A 14,704-nucleotide genomic window follows, 5' to 3' on the forward strand; every position below is an offset into this window, starting at 1 on the left:
CCAATATTTTACCACAATGCATTTTGATACTTTTTTAAATAAAGGGAACCACAAAAAAAATTGCATTTTTGGCTTTATTTGAACAAAACATCTTAGTGTACATGAAACATATGTTTATTATTGTAATTTAGTCCTTAAATAAAATAGTCAACATACTAGACAACTTGTCTTTTAGTAGTAAGTAAACAAACAAAGACTCCTAATTAGTCTGCAGTAACATATTGTGTCATTTATACACCTATTATTTTGTACACATTATTAAGGACAAACTGTAAAAACTGATTTTTAATCTACTTGTTCATTTACTGTTAATATCTGTTGTAACATGTTCTATCTACACTTCTGTTCAAATGTAATAATCACTTATTCTTCTCTTCTTTGATACTTGACATTAGTTTTGGATGATACCGCACATTTAGGTATGGATCCGATACCAAGTAGTTACAGGATCATACATTGGTCATATTCAAAGTCCAGGGACGTATTTACCGACTTTATAAACATAATATACGTTTTTAAAAAAGGAAAAAAAGATTTTGTGATGCTAAAAAATATTTTTTTTAAAAATACGTTATTGTACTCGGTATCATTACAGTGGATGTCAGGTGTAGATCCACCCATGGCGTTTGTTTACATTGTGACGGCGGTGAGCTATTGTATCCTCCTACGGTGTGTAGTGAAGCATGTTTAGCTATTCCTCGTCCTCCAGTGATAATATTAATTGTAAGAAACTTACTTTATTTGTCGCCATGGAGGCGAAGATTAGTGATTTAGAAGTAGCTAAAACACTGTGGATGGACGTTAGCCGCTAGCTAGCTAGCCATGTGTTAAAGCAGCTCTTCCTGAGGGTGTTTCAGTGTTATAACTCCACCTTTATCTTTACTTTTTACACCAAAATGCGTCCATTCTCCCTTTTCTGTCTACACACTGTGTCTGCACGCTGTGTCTGCTTGTAAGTACTCTGTGTGTGTGCGCTGCCCGAACTTGCTCCTCTGCTCGTAACACCAGCAATGTCATGACATGCCATGACATAATAATAATAATAATAGATTTTATTTGTAAAAAGCACTTTACCAAACAACCTCAAAATTCCACACTGTAAAAAATAAATAAATAAATAAAATAAAATAAAATAAAATAAAATAAAATAAAATAAAATAAAATAAAAAATAGTAATAATAATAATAATAATAATAATAATAATAATAATAATAATAATAATAATAATAATAATAATAAAATAAAATAAAATAAAATAAAATAAAATACAATAAATAGTAATAATAATAATAATAATAAAAGATAATAAAAATAAATAAAATATAAAACTAGAAACAGCCCAATAGCTAGAACCAGCATGCATATCAATGGAAATGTATAAAAAGGCTTTTTTAAAAAGATGGGTTTTTAAGCCTTTTTTAAAAGCATGTCAATGTTAAAAAAGGAGGTTGGGGAGGGCGTTACCTTTTAGATTCGGTATAGTACCGAATATGATTCATTAGAATAGCTGTACTATACTAGTACCGCTATTCCGTACGACCCTAGTATATATAGATAGATATTTTTCAATCTGTGTTTGGAAAAATGCTGTGCGGCCCCAGTGGGGAGATCACGCTCTGCATCACAGCTACGTAAATATATTGACATTTCCTCAATGGACCGCAGTTTGCCTGTGCTGGCATCACTCGTGCAGCCCCAAACCATGGAGCAACACCACCATGCTTCTTTGTAGACTAAGATTATCTTGCTTCTCACGTGTGTTGACAGCTATTCAGGCAAGAAAAGCTGTGTGTTGACTCGTGTTCAATGGATAGGAAAAAAAATAGTGGTATTTCAAGTTAATTATGAATTTGAGTCACGCCTATCATTCACAATCCTCAGGTGTGATAATCACAAATACATATTGTGGAGGGAGATGTGGCCAGCGCTGCCTGCAGGAGCAAAGGTCTCCGCCTCTGTCCATGGTGCTGAGGACAGAGCACCATCAGACGGGGGCGTGGCAGCGCTGACGGCGAGACACAGCTGGCAGGTGATTCGATTTCACAGGTGGTACGTGTTAATCTAATCATCCGTTGGCTTTAACAGTAAGCGGCCGGGAGCAGGAGGGGAGAGAGGATACGGACATGACTGAAATGTCACGTTCTGCGGGAGAAAGATTTGGAGAAATCTATGCACATTAAAAACTTTGTTCAACTTTGCACGCCTGGCTCCTGTGAAGTGTCTGGCAGTGGGACCGCTAGGAAGCGACTTCCACACATATTTATTTTAAAATGCATTCTAACTCGTAAATAAACGTAAATTAAAGTCAGATAACAATGGTTGTATGAACATACTGTAAGTGTGCACATAGTGTAGTAACATTCATAATAACATGTAATGTTTACGCATTTTGATCATTTTAGGCATACAGCTGCACTATTATTTCGCAGACGTATCAAAACGTTCGTTAATTCCTTCAACGACAACTACTAACTACTAATCTTGACAATGATCATAAAGTAATCACTTATTGTACAATGTCTGCTCTCACTAGAAGGCTGTCTGATGGGGTGTTCATATTTAGACTTAGACTTCCTTTTTATTGTCATTCAACTGTGAACTTTACAGTACAGATAAGAACGACATTTCGTAGCATTAGCTGGTTGTAGTGCAGGATAAAAGAGCAATAAGGTGAAAATATAAATTAAAGCTGCAAGCACCGTTGGTCGGGCCCGCATATTTGGCAGGTGCTAGTTGCTGAAGGATGTCAATATATGAAATGTAGGTCTAAGTGAGACCTACATAGAGGTTTTTGTTTCATGTCTCTAAGACGTTTCTACCGGAAGTTACAAGCAGTTTTGTCTGTGTTTTCCTCTGAGGAGCAGTTTTGTCTCTGTTTTATTCAAAAATTGCGCTAGAGCGCAATTTTGAGTTTTGGGGTTCGGTTTTTTTATTAGATCGCAATTTCCACCAGTTCTGATGAGTGAGAAAAGTTTGGTGAGTTTTGAAGTATTTTAAGGGGGTCAAATTACAGCTCAAAGAGGCAAAAATTAGTGTTTTTAGTAAACTTTTGTCTTGAAGGGGAAATTGCCAACTTCCTGTTGGTTTTTGCCCGAGGATGTAAAAATATGAAATGTGAGACCTACATAGAGGTTTTTGTTTCATGTCTCTACGACCTTCCTAGTGGGAGTTACAGGCAGTTTGTTTTTGTTTTTTCCTAGGGGGCGCTAGAGCGCAATTTTGAGTTTTGGGGTTTGGTGTGTGTCAAATATGGTGAGTTTTGAAGCATGTTAAGTGGGTCAAATTGCAGCTCGAAGAGGCGGCCGGTATAATAATAATAATAATAATAATAATAATAATAATAATAATAAAACCTTACAATTTCAATAGAGTCCTGTGTCCCTGTATAAAGGACTCCCTGTGGGAGTCCTTTATACAGGGCCATGCGGGCCCTAATAAATAGATTACTGTACAGATAAATATATTGCACTTTTGCATATGCATCCACGTTTATGGATGTATGTTATATTGTCTTTATATTCCAGACACTTAATCCATTTTTGGGGGGAATTGAGGGGATAATTATATTTATTACCATTTAGATCATAGCTGGGCAAAATAGGGCCCGCGGGCCACATGCGGCCCCTTATGATTTTCAATAGACCTTTAATATTAAAACTGTAGCCGCTGTTTTTAAATGGCCGTAAGTTTTGAACTATACAAAGTATTTCAATTGGTGAAATCTGCACTATTGGGTGTTATAGGAGTTATTGCAGTAATCTAGGCCACAGCAGCTCAGACCAGGAACAAAGCGGAGTGGGCGTTTTTACAACACATTTCTGCATAAAAGTGACAATATATCATATTGTAGGTTTTTATTACCCTTTGCATTCATATTTTGCTGTTTGTTACATTTTTGGCGTATTTTGTTTGATTGTAAAAGATACACAACTATAAAGGGAGCTGGTCTGAGAAGTAAAAGATGATCATATCTTGTTAATATTCAGTGTTTTATTGTTCATAGTTAATATTGTAAATCCCCCGTAAAAGAGGAACAAAGTTCATATGTTGTTAATATTCAGTGTTTTATTGTTTGTAGTTAACATTTTTAATCACACTTTCTCTATTTTCATGTACATTTTAGGTGTCCCATTCAGTAAAAAAACTGTAAAATTCCATTCCTTTTTTTTTGAGGTGGTCTGGAGCCATCAGACATTGTGACTTTTGGTATTAAAAGGGAGCAAACACACATACTGTACAGCAGATTTTTACATGATAATATATCATATTGTAGGTGTTTATTACACTTGGCCTTCATATTTTGCTGTATTTTACATTTTAGTTGTGTTTTAATTGATTGTAAAAGATGTCTATGGAGGAGCTGGTCTGAGAAGTAAAATATGTTGTTAATATTTAGTGTTTTATTGTTCATAGTTAATATTGTAAATCCCACGTAAAAGAGGAGCAACATTCATATGTTGTTAATATTCAGTGTTTTATTGTTCATAGTTAATATTGTAAATCCCATGTAAAAGAGGAACAACGTTCATATGTTGTTAATATTCACTGATTTATTGTTCATAGTTAATATTGTAAATCCCACGTAAAAGAGGAGCAACATTCATATGTTGTTAATATTCAGTGTTTTATTGTTCATAGTTAATATTGTAAATCCCATGTAAAAGAGGAACAACATTCATATGTTGTTAATATTCACTGTTTTATTTTTCATAGTTAATATTGTAAATCCCACGTAAAAGAGGAACAACGTTCGTATGTTGTTAATATTCAGTGTTTTATTGTTCATAGTTAATATTGTAAATCCCACGTAAAAGAGGAGCAACGTTCATATGTTGTTAATATTCAGTGTTTTATTGTTCATAGTTAATATTGTAAATCCCACGTAAAAGAGGAGCAACGTTCATATGTTGTTAATATTCAGTGTTTTATTGTTCATAGTTAATATTGTAAATCCCACGTAAAAGAGGAGCAACGTTCATATGTTGTTAATATTCAGTGTTTTATTGTTCATAGTTAATATTGTAAATCCCACGTAAAAGAGGAGCAACGTTCATATGTTGTTAATATTCAGTGTTTTATTGTTCATAGTTAATATTGTAAATCCCACGTAAAAGAGGAGCAACGTTCATATGTTGTTAATATTCAGTGTTTTATTGTTTGTAGTTAACATTTTTAATCACACTTTCTTTATTTTCGTGTACATTTTAGGTTTCCCTTTCAGTAAAAAACTGTAAAATTCCATTCCTTTTTTTTTAGGTGGTCTGGAGCACTTTTTTTAATTGTATCAGACATTGTAACTTTTGGTATTAAAAGGGAGCAAACACACATACTGTACAGCAGATTTTTACATGATAATATATCATATTGTAGATGTTTATTACACTTGGCCTTCATATTTTGCTGTATTTTACATTTTAGTTGTGTTTTAATTGATTGTAAAAGATGTCTATGGGGGAGCTGGTCTGAGAAGTAAACTATGTTCATATGTTGTTAATATTCAGTGTTTTATTGTTCATAGTTAATATTGTAAATCCCACGTAAAAGAGGAGCAACGTTCATATGTTGTTAATATTCAGTGTTTTATTGTTCATAGTTAATATTGTAAATCCCAGGTAAAAGAGGAGTAACGTTCATATGTTGTTAATATTCAGTGTTTTATTGTTTGTAGTTAACATTTTTAATCACACTTTCTTTATTTTCATTTACATTTTAGGTGTCCCATTCAGTAAAAAACTGTAAAATTCCATTCCTTTTTTTTTGAGGTGGTCTGGAGTCATCAGACATTGTGACTATATATATGTATACACATATATATATATACACACATATATATATACATATATATATATACTTATATATATATATATATACATATATATACAAATATATATATATATATATATACATACATAAATACATTCATACATATATATATATATATATATATATATATATATATATATATATATATATATATATATATATATATATATATATATATATATATATATATATATATGTATATATATATATATATATATATATATATATATATATATATATATATATATATATATATATATATATACATATATATATATATATATATGTATGTGTATATATATATATATATATATATATATATATATATATATATATATATATATATATATATATATATATATATATATATATATATATATATATATATATATATACACATACATATATATACGTATATATATATATCCATCCATTTTCTACCGCTTATTCCCTTCGGGGTCGCGGGGGGCGCTGGAGCCTATCTCAGTTGCATCTGGGCGGAAGGTGGGGTACACCCTGGACAAGTCGCCACCTCATTGCAGGGCCAACACAGATAGACAGACAACATTCATACTCACATATATATATATATATATATATATATATATATATATATATATATATATATATATATATATATATATATATATATATATATATATATATATATATATATATATATATATATATATATATATATATATATATATATATATATATATATATATATATATATATATATATATATATATACATATATATATATATATATATATATATATATATATATATATATATATATATATATATATATATATATATATATATATATATATATATATATATATATATATATATATATATAAATGTGTGGTCCCTTTTATTTAGAAAAGTATCGAAATACATTGTGGTAAAATATTGGTATTGGGACAACCCTAATCTGCACCATACTGGACAAGAATGACAGCTAAAATAATATTCAAACATATATGAAAATATGAATAAGCTGCTGATGGTGTGTTTGACAGAGAAACAAGATACATACTGTAGATTATCATTACATGACATACTTGTATTGATCTGCACACAATATTTCTGATCTAAAAGTTTATTTTTCTTCTTAAAAGGCATTTTAATGTTACAATTGTTGCGTTTTGGGGGCCAAGCACCGATTACATTGATTTTAATTCATTTGAATGTTTTGTTTGGGGGTTCCACCGCGGAACCAATTAAATTGAGGTATCCGAATTGACTTCTTATAGTGTCTGTCCTCGGAGAAAATATGCTGCGATACAAATGGCTGCTGTATTATCGATAGATGCTTGCGGTTTACTTTTTCTCCAGCGAGCAGACGGAGGGAGCATAAAGCAACTACAGTATGTCTTGAAACACACACATACCTTCCTGCTGCATGCATCTGTCAAGGTTATCCAGGGGAGAGAACACAAAGATGTGTGAGGGTGTGGAGGGGGTGAGTCATCTGGATGAGTCATGTGCATGCTGTGTGGACAGCACAAGGAGGGATGGATGGATGGATGGATGGATGGATGGAGGGATGGAGGGATGGATGGATGGATGGAGGGATGGATGGATGGATGGATGGATGGATGGATGGATGGATGGATGGATGGATGGGTGGGTGAGGGCGTGTGTTTGTGAGTCGCAAGTGAATATGAGAACAGATGTGTTACATTGGTGCTACACCCAGATGCTACAGCAGATCTGGGCAAAATAGGGCCCGCGGGCCACATGCGGCACATTATGATTTTCAAACCGGCCCGCCGGACGTTCTGCATAATTTTTTTTTTAGACCTTTAACATCAAAATTGTCGCCGCCATTATCATTGGCGTTGTTAGGCATATTTTAGCCCCCCTAAAATGTTCTTAAGCCCCCCTAAATAATTTGGTGTTAAAAAAAAGTAATTAAAAATTTTTTTTTTTTTTACAAATACATGCTGACATATTCATTATAAAGTGGACCGAATATGAGTTTAAATAAATAATCATATAACCTGTCATTATTCACTCAGTTTCCCCTCACTTCATAGTGTAAGGTAGAGAGCCTCCAATCCATTCCACTTGTTCATATAGAAAATGCCCACATCACTCACAATCCAGTCCGCATTCTCTCTGCGACCTTGCTTGCGGTCCTGCAGGTGTACGAAGCACATTAGCACACAGCACTGCAGAACAAGAACCTTGTGTCTGCAATTGTAAATAATTTTGTTTTTATGGTTTGTGTTTCTTGTAGAATCTATATAAAGTAATATACATTAGCCTATTGTTAAAATAATGAAAAAAACATCATTAAATATATTTGTTTTATTGTATTGTTACATTAATAGCTGTTGTATTATTATAGGATGGCTTGTTAAACATTTCATAGGATTTTCAGAGGGTGGAAAAACCAAGACATTTAATATAAATATACATTTAATAAAAAATGGTTAAAAGCCATCGTCCCGGGAGCATTTCATTTCGTCCCGTGCATTTTTTTTACCGTCCCGGTAAAATCTCAAGCCCTGGAAGTTACATTTTATTGTTTGCATTATTTGTTTCAGCATTGCACTTTGAAGATTGTCCCTCAGCTCTTTGTTAGCTTTGGCTCTTTTTCAGATCAGCAGACGGACTCTAAGTCCTTCTTATTTACAGTATATATAAACCTTTCTCATTTCTATTCAGACTTCCATATATATTTAATTTCCTTAACGGCTTGCCATAATATATATACAGGTATATATATATATATATATATATATATATATATATATATATATATATATATATATATATATATATATATATATATATATATATATATATATATATATATATATATATATATACATATATATAAATATATATTTATATATATATATATATATATATATATATATATATATATATATATATATATATATATATATATATGTATATATATATATATATATATATATATATATATATATATATTTATATATATATATATATATATATATATATATATATATACTACCGTTCAAAAGTTTGGGGTCACCCAAACAATTTAGTGGAATAGCCTTAATTTCTAAGAACAAGAATAGACTGTCGAGTTTCGGATGAAAAGTTCTCTTTTTCTGGCCATTTTGAGTGTTTAATTGACCCCACAAGTGTGATGCTCCAGAAACTCAATCTGCTCAAAGGAAGGTCAGTTTTGTAGCTTCTGTAACGAGCTAAAGTGTTTTCAGATGTGTGAACATGATTGCACAAGGGTTTTCTAATCATCAATTAGCCTTCTGAGCCAATGAGCAAACACATTGTACCATTAGAACACTGGTGTGATAGTTGCTGGAAATGGGCCTCTATACACCTATGTAGATATTGCACCAAAAAGCAGACATTTGCAGCTAGAATAGTCATTTAGCACATTAGCAATGTATAGAGTGTATTTCTTTCAAGTTAAGACTAGTTTAAAGTTATCTTCATTGAAAAGTACAGTGCTTTTCCTTCAAAATAAGGACATTTCAGTGTGACCCCAAACTTTTGAACGGTAGTGTATATATATATATATATATATATATATATATATATACATATATATATATATATATATATATATATATATATATATATATATATATATGTATATATATATATATATATATATATATATATATATATATATATATATATATATATATATATATATATGTCTTAATTAGATTATCCAAAAAATAGTACTCGATACTGTGGTAGAGCGTAATATGTATGTGTGGGAAAAAATCACAAGACTATTTCATCTCTACAGGCCTGTTTCATGAGGGGTTTCCTCAATCATCAGGAGATTTTAACGGAAGCATTCACATACCATGGTACAGAGCGGGTGGGTACAGGCAGGCGTAGGGTCCCACCCACCCGCTCTGTGCCCTATATAAACCATGGTATGTGAATGCTTCCGTTAAAATCTCCTGATGATTGAGGAAACCCCTCATGAAACAGGCCTGTAGAGATGAAATAGTCTTGTGATTTTTTCCCACACATACATACATATATATATATATATATATATATATATATATATATATATAGTATATATATATATATATATAAATATATATATATATATATATATATATATATATATATATATATATATATATATATATATATATATATATATATATATATATACATACATATATATATATATATATATATATATATATATATATATATATATATATATATATATATATATATATATATATATATATATATATATATATATATATATATATATATATATAATATACAAGCCAAATTATCCCGATCCAGATATTACTTTAATTCACGTAATTAAGTAATATTTCCAGGGCTCGAATTTACAACCATTTTAGTCACATATGTGCCCAAAATGTAATCTGTGCAACTTCAAAATATTTGGAAACAAACAATTATTGTATTGTGAGCTAAAGTTGTGGCATTAGCCTCTATGTTGTGAATGAATAACATAGAGGCTAATGCCATGACTTTCATTGTGTTTCAGCGTATCTTGAAGGACCATGCAAGTCATTGTTTCTTGTTGATGCTGTAAACAAAATGTCACCATGTTTGTTGTTGTACTGAACACACATTGAAAATAAACCCACTGAAATAATAATAATAACAACGAATAACTTCTAAGTCTTTGTTAGCCGTTTGTGAAGTTTTGTGCTCGTGCGCTACTTCGCTCGCATCCTGTGCATCTCCTGGGGGCTTAGCCCCCCCTGTCCTTAAAAGCTAGTGACGCCCCTGACTGCCATATTTATTATTGAAGTCACAAAGTGCATCATTTTTTTTTAACATGCCTCAAAACAGCAGCTTGGAATTTGGGACATGCTCTCCCTGAGAAGAGCATGAGGAGGTTGAGGTGGGGTTGAGGTAGGGGGTAGCGGGGGGTGTATATTGTAGCGTCCCGGAAGAGTTAGTGCTGCAAGGGGTTCTGGGTATTTGTTGTGTTGTGTTTATGTTGTGTTACGGTGCGGATGTTCTCCCGAAATGTGTTTGTCATTCTTGTTTGGTGTGGGTTCACAGTGTGGTGCATATTTGTAACAGTGTTAAACTTGTTTATACGGCCACCCTCAGTGTGACCTGTATGGCTGTTGACCAAGTATGCGTTGCATTCACTTGTGTGTGTGAAAAGCCGTAGATATTATGTGACTGGGCCGGCAAGCAAAGGCAGTGCCTTCAAGGTTTATTGGCGCTCTGTACTTCTCCCTACGTCCGTGTACACAGCGGCCTTTTAAGAAGTCATACATTTTACTTTTTGAAACCGATACCGATAATTTCCGATATTACATTTTAAAGCATTTATCGGCCGATAATAGCGGCAGTCCGATATTATCGGACATCTCTAGTTATTACGGTAATCTACGTCACAGCGGCTCAGACCAGGAACAACGCAGAGTGGGCGGGGCTTGTTTCCAGAGCAGCCCGCCCCAACCGCGTGTGTCAGGAACATATGCAGAACAAACTTTTACAACACATTTCTGCATAAAAGTGATACTATATCATATTGTAGGTGTTTATTATTTATTATTTATCTCGGTTGCTTTGTTGGGTCTGCTCTTGTCTCTGACGTCTCTGCGCTGCTGACCCGTCTCCACTCAAGATGATCTCCTGCTGGCCCCACTATGGACTGGACTCTCACTATTATGTTGGATCCACTATGGACTGGACTCTCACACTATTATGTTAGATCCACTATGGACTGGACTCTCACTATTATGTTAGATCCACTATGGACTGGACTCTCACACTATTATGTTAGATCCACTATGGACTGGACTCTCACACTATTATGTTAGATCCACTATGGACTGGACTCTCACACTATTATGTTAGATCCACGATGGACTGGACTCTCACTATTATGTTAGATCCACTATGGACTGGACTCTCACACTATTATGTTAGATCCACTATGGACTGGACTCTCACTATTATGTTAGATCCACTATGGACTGGACTCTCACACTATTATGTTAGATCCACTATGGACTGGACTCTCACTATTATGTTAGATCCACTATGGACTGGACTCTCACACTATTATGTTAGATCCACTATGGACTGGACTCTCACTATTATGTTAGATCCACTATGGACTGGACTCTCACTATTATGTTACATCCACTATGGACTGGACTCTCACACTATTATGTTAGATCCACTATGGACTGGACTCTCACGCTATTATGTTAGATCCACTATGGACTGGACTCTCACTATTATGTTAGATCCACTATGGACTGGACTCTCACACTATTATGTTAGATCCACTATGGACTGGACTCTCACACTATTATGTTAGATCCACTATGGACTGGACTCTCACACTATTATGTTAGATCCACTATGGACTGGACTCTCACACTATTATGTTAGATCCACTATGGACTGGACTCTCACACTATTATGCTAGATCCACTATGGACTGGACTCTCACACTATTATGTTAGATCCACTATGGACTGGACTCTCACACTATTATGTTAGATCCACTATGGACTGGACCCTCACACTATTATGCTAGATCCACTATGGACTGGACTCACACTATTATGTTAGATCCACTATGGACTGGACCCTCACACTATTATGCTAGATCCACTATGGACTGGACTCACACTATTATGTTAGATCCACTATGGACTGGACCCTCACACTATTATGCTAGATCCACTATTGGACTGGACTCACACTATTATGTTAGATCCACTATGGACTGGACTCTCACACTATTATGCTAGATCCACTATGTACTGGACTCTCACACTATTATGTTAGATCCACTATGGACTGGACTCTCACACTATTATGTTAGATCCACTATGGACTGGACCCTCACACTATTATGTTAGATCCACTATGGACTGGACTCACACTATTATGTTAGATCCACTATGGACTGGACTCTCACACTATTATGTTAGATCCACTATGGACTGGACTCTCACACTATTATGTTAGATCCACTATGGACTGGACTATTTTTTTCCATTGAGCTCGGTGGCACATGAGCACGCCCCGAATTCTGCCTAGCAACAAGCTGTGAGACGTGACCCGAGGGGAAGCATGTAAGTGTAGCCAATGTTGGGTGAGGTGACACCTTGCTGACAAGCTCCAGGTGGAGGAACCCTGGTCAATGTTGCACTTTTTGAGCGTGCACCTCTGGAAGTGCAGGTAGAAGGTGGCAGAGCGGGGATGGAAGAGGAGAAAAGGAGACGTGATGAAGCAGAATACTGATTAGTGGAGGAATGTGTGTGAATGCTGACTCTCCCGGTCCTCACCGTGGCTCGGGAAAGAAACGAGGAAACGGAGAAAAGTGAGGAAGACCACGGTCACGACGTGAGAGTCTTTCCCCCGACGGCTGCATGCGTGACTGGAGCCAGGGCTGAGGGGGCTGGTGATGATCGCCCTCCACCATGTAAGTAAAGAGCAGCAGTTGTGAAATACAGCCTGGAGGTGAGCACAGGAGTGGGGGGGGGAGCGGTAGAACGTGGACGGGGTGCAGCGAGTTTCTTCTTTTACTCCCACTGACGTATCACGCTGTCATCATTTATTCATGGAAGCCCCGTGAGGAGAATGATGGTGGAATGGCGTGTGTGTGTGTGTTCTTGTATTCCTACCCTTCTTGAGACATCAAGAAGGAAAAGTACCTTCCATATGAGGAGGTGTGGACAAGTTAGGACCGAAATCATGGTCCCAATACGGAAAAACCATTGCATCTAATAGAGAGCCAAATACTAGAGCAGTGGTTCTTAACCTGGGTTCGATCACACCCTAGGGGTTCAGTGAGTCGGGCTCAGGGGTTCGGCGGAGGTCAAGACACACCCGACTCATCGTGTAAATATAAACTTCTCCCTTACGGACACGGCAACAGCTGACTGGTTTGCAGGTGTGTCATTTGTTGTGAGTGTTGGTTTTATTGTTTGAACAAGGTGATGTTCATGCACACTTCATTTTGTGCACCAGTAAAAAAACATGGTAACACTTTAGTATGGGGGACATATTCACCATTAATTAGTTGCTTATTAACATGTAAATTAGTAACATATTGGCTCCTAACTAGTCATTATTAAAGGCCTACTGAAATGATTTTTTTTTATTTAAACGGGAATAGCAGATCCATTCTATGTGTCATACTTGATCATTTCGCGATATTGCCATATTTTTGCTGAAAGGATTTAGTAGAGAAAATCGACGATAAAGTTCGCAACTTTTGCTCGCTGATAAAAAAAAAAGCCTTGCCTGTAGCGGAAGTAGCGTGACGTCACAGGAGCTAGTATTCCTCACAATTCCCCGTTGTTTACAATGGAGCGAGAGAGATTCGGACCGAGAAAGTGATGATTACCCCATTAATTTGAGCGAGGATGAAAGATTCGTGGATGAGGAACGTAAGAGTGAAGGATTAGAGTGTAGTGCAGGACGTATCTTTTTTCGCCCTGACCGTAACTTAGGTACAAGCTGGCTCATTGGATTCCACACTTTCTCCTTTTTTTATTGTGGATCACGGATTTGTATTCTAAACCACCTGGGATACTATATCCTCTTGAAAATGAGAGTCGAGAACGCGAAATGGACATTCAGTGCCTTTTATCTCCACGACAACACATCGGCGAAATGCTTTAGCTACGAGCTAACGTGATAGCATCGTGTTTTAACTGCATATAGAAACAAAAAAATAAACCCCTGACTGGAAAGATAGATAGAAAATTAGGGTGACTTTTGTCATCATTTTGCCAATTTAAATTCCGAATATTATTATAATATTGCCAAAATGTTAAGCTTTTCTTGTAAAATTGCGACTGTTATTGACTAAAATTCCAACTTTTATCATAATATTGCACAAATGTTCCGG

General features: G+C 34.7%; 1 long non-coding RNA gene across 1 annotated transcript in view; it reads right to left on the reverse strand.

Moving 5' to 3' along the window:
* Nucleotides 1–12,860: 12,860 nt before the first annotated feature.
* LOC133658150 (uncharacterized) overlaps nucleotides 12,861–14,704 on the reverse strand; it is a 41,847-nt gene continuing 40,003 nt past the window's right edge. The window contains exons 3-4 of the long non-coding RNA XR_009827402.1: nucleotides 13,134–13,261; nucleotides 12,861–13,014 (exon numbers count right to left, since the gene is read on the reverse strand). This is a non-coding gene — a long non-coding RNA (uncharacterized LOC133658150). The remainder of the gene's footprint in view (nucleotides 13,015–13,133; nucleotides 13,262–14,704) is intronic.

The sequence above is a fragment of the Entelurus aequoreus genome, linkage group LG10 (assembly GCF_033978785.1).
Source record: "Entelurus aequoreus isolate RoL-2023_Sb linkage group LG10, RoL_Eaeq_v1.1, whole genome shotgun sequence".
NCBI classification, from domain to species: Eukaryota; Metazoa; Chordata; class Actinopteri; order Syngnathiformes; family Syngnathidae; genus Entelurus; species Entelurus aequoreus.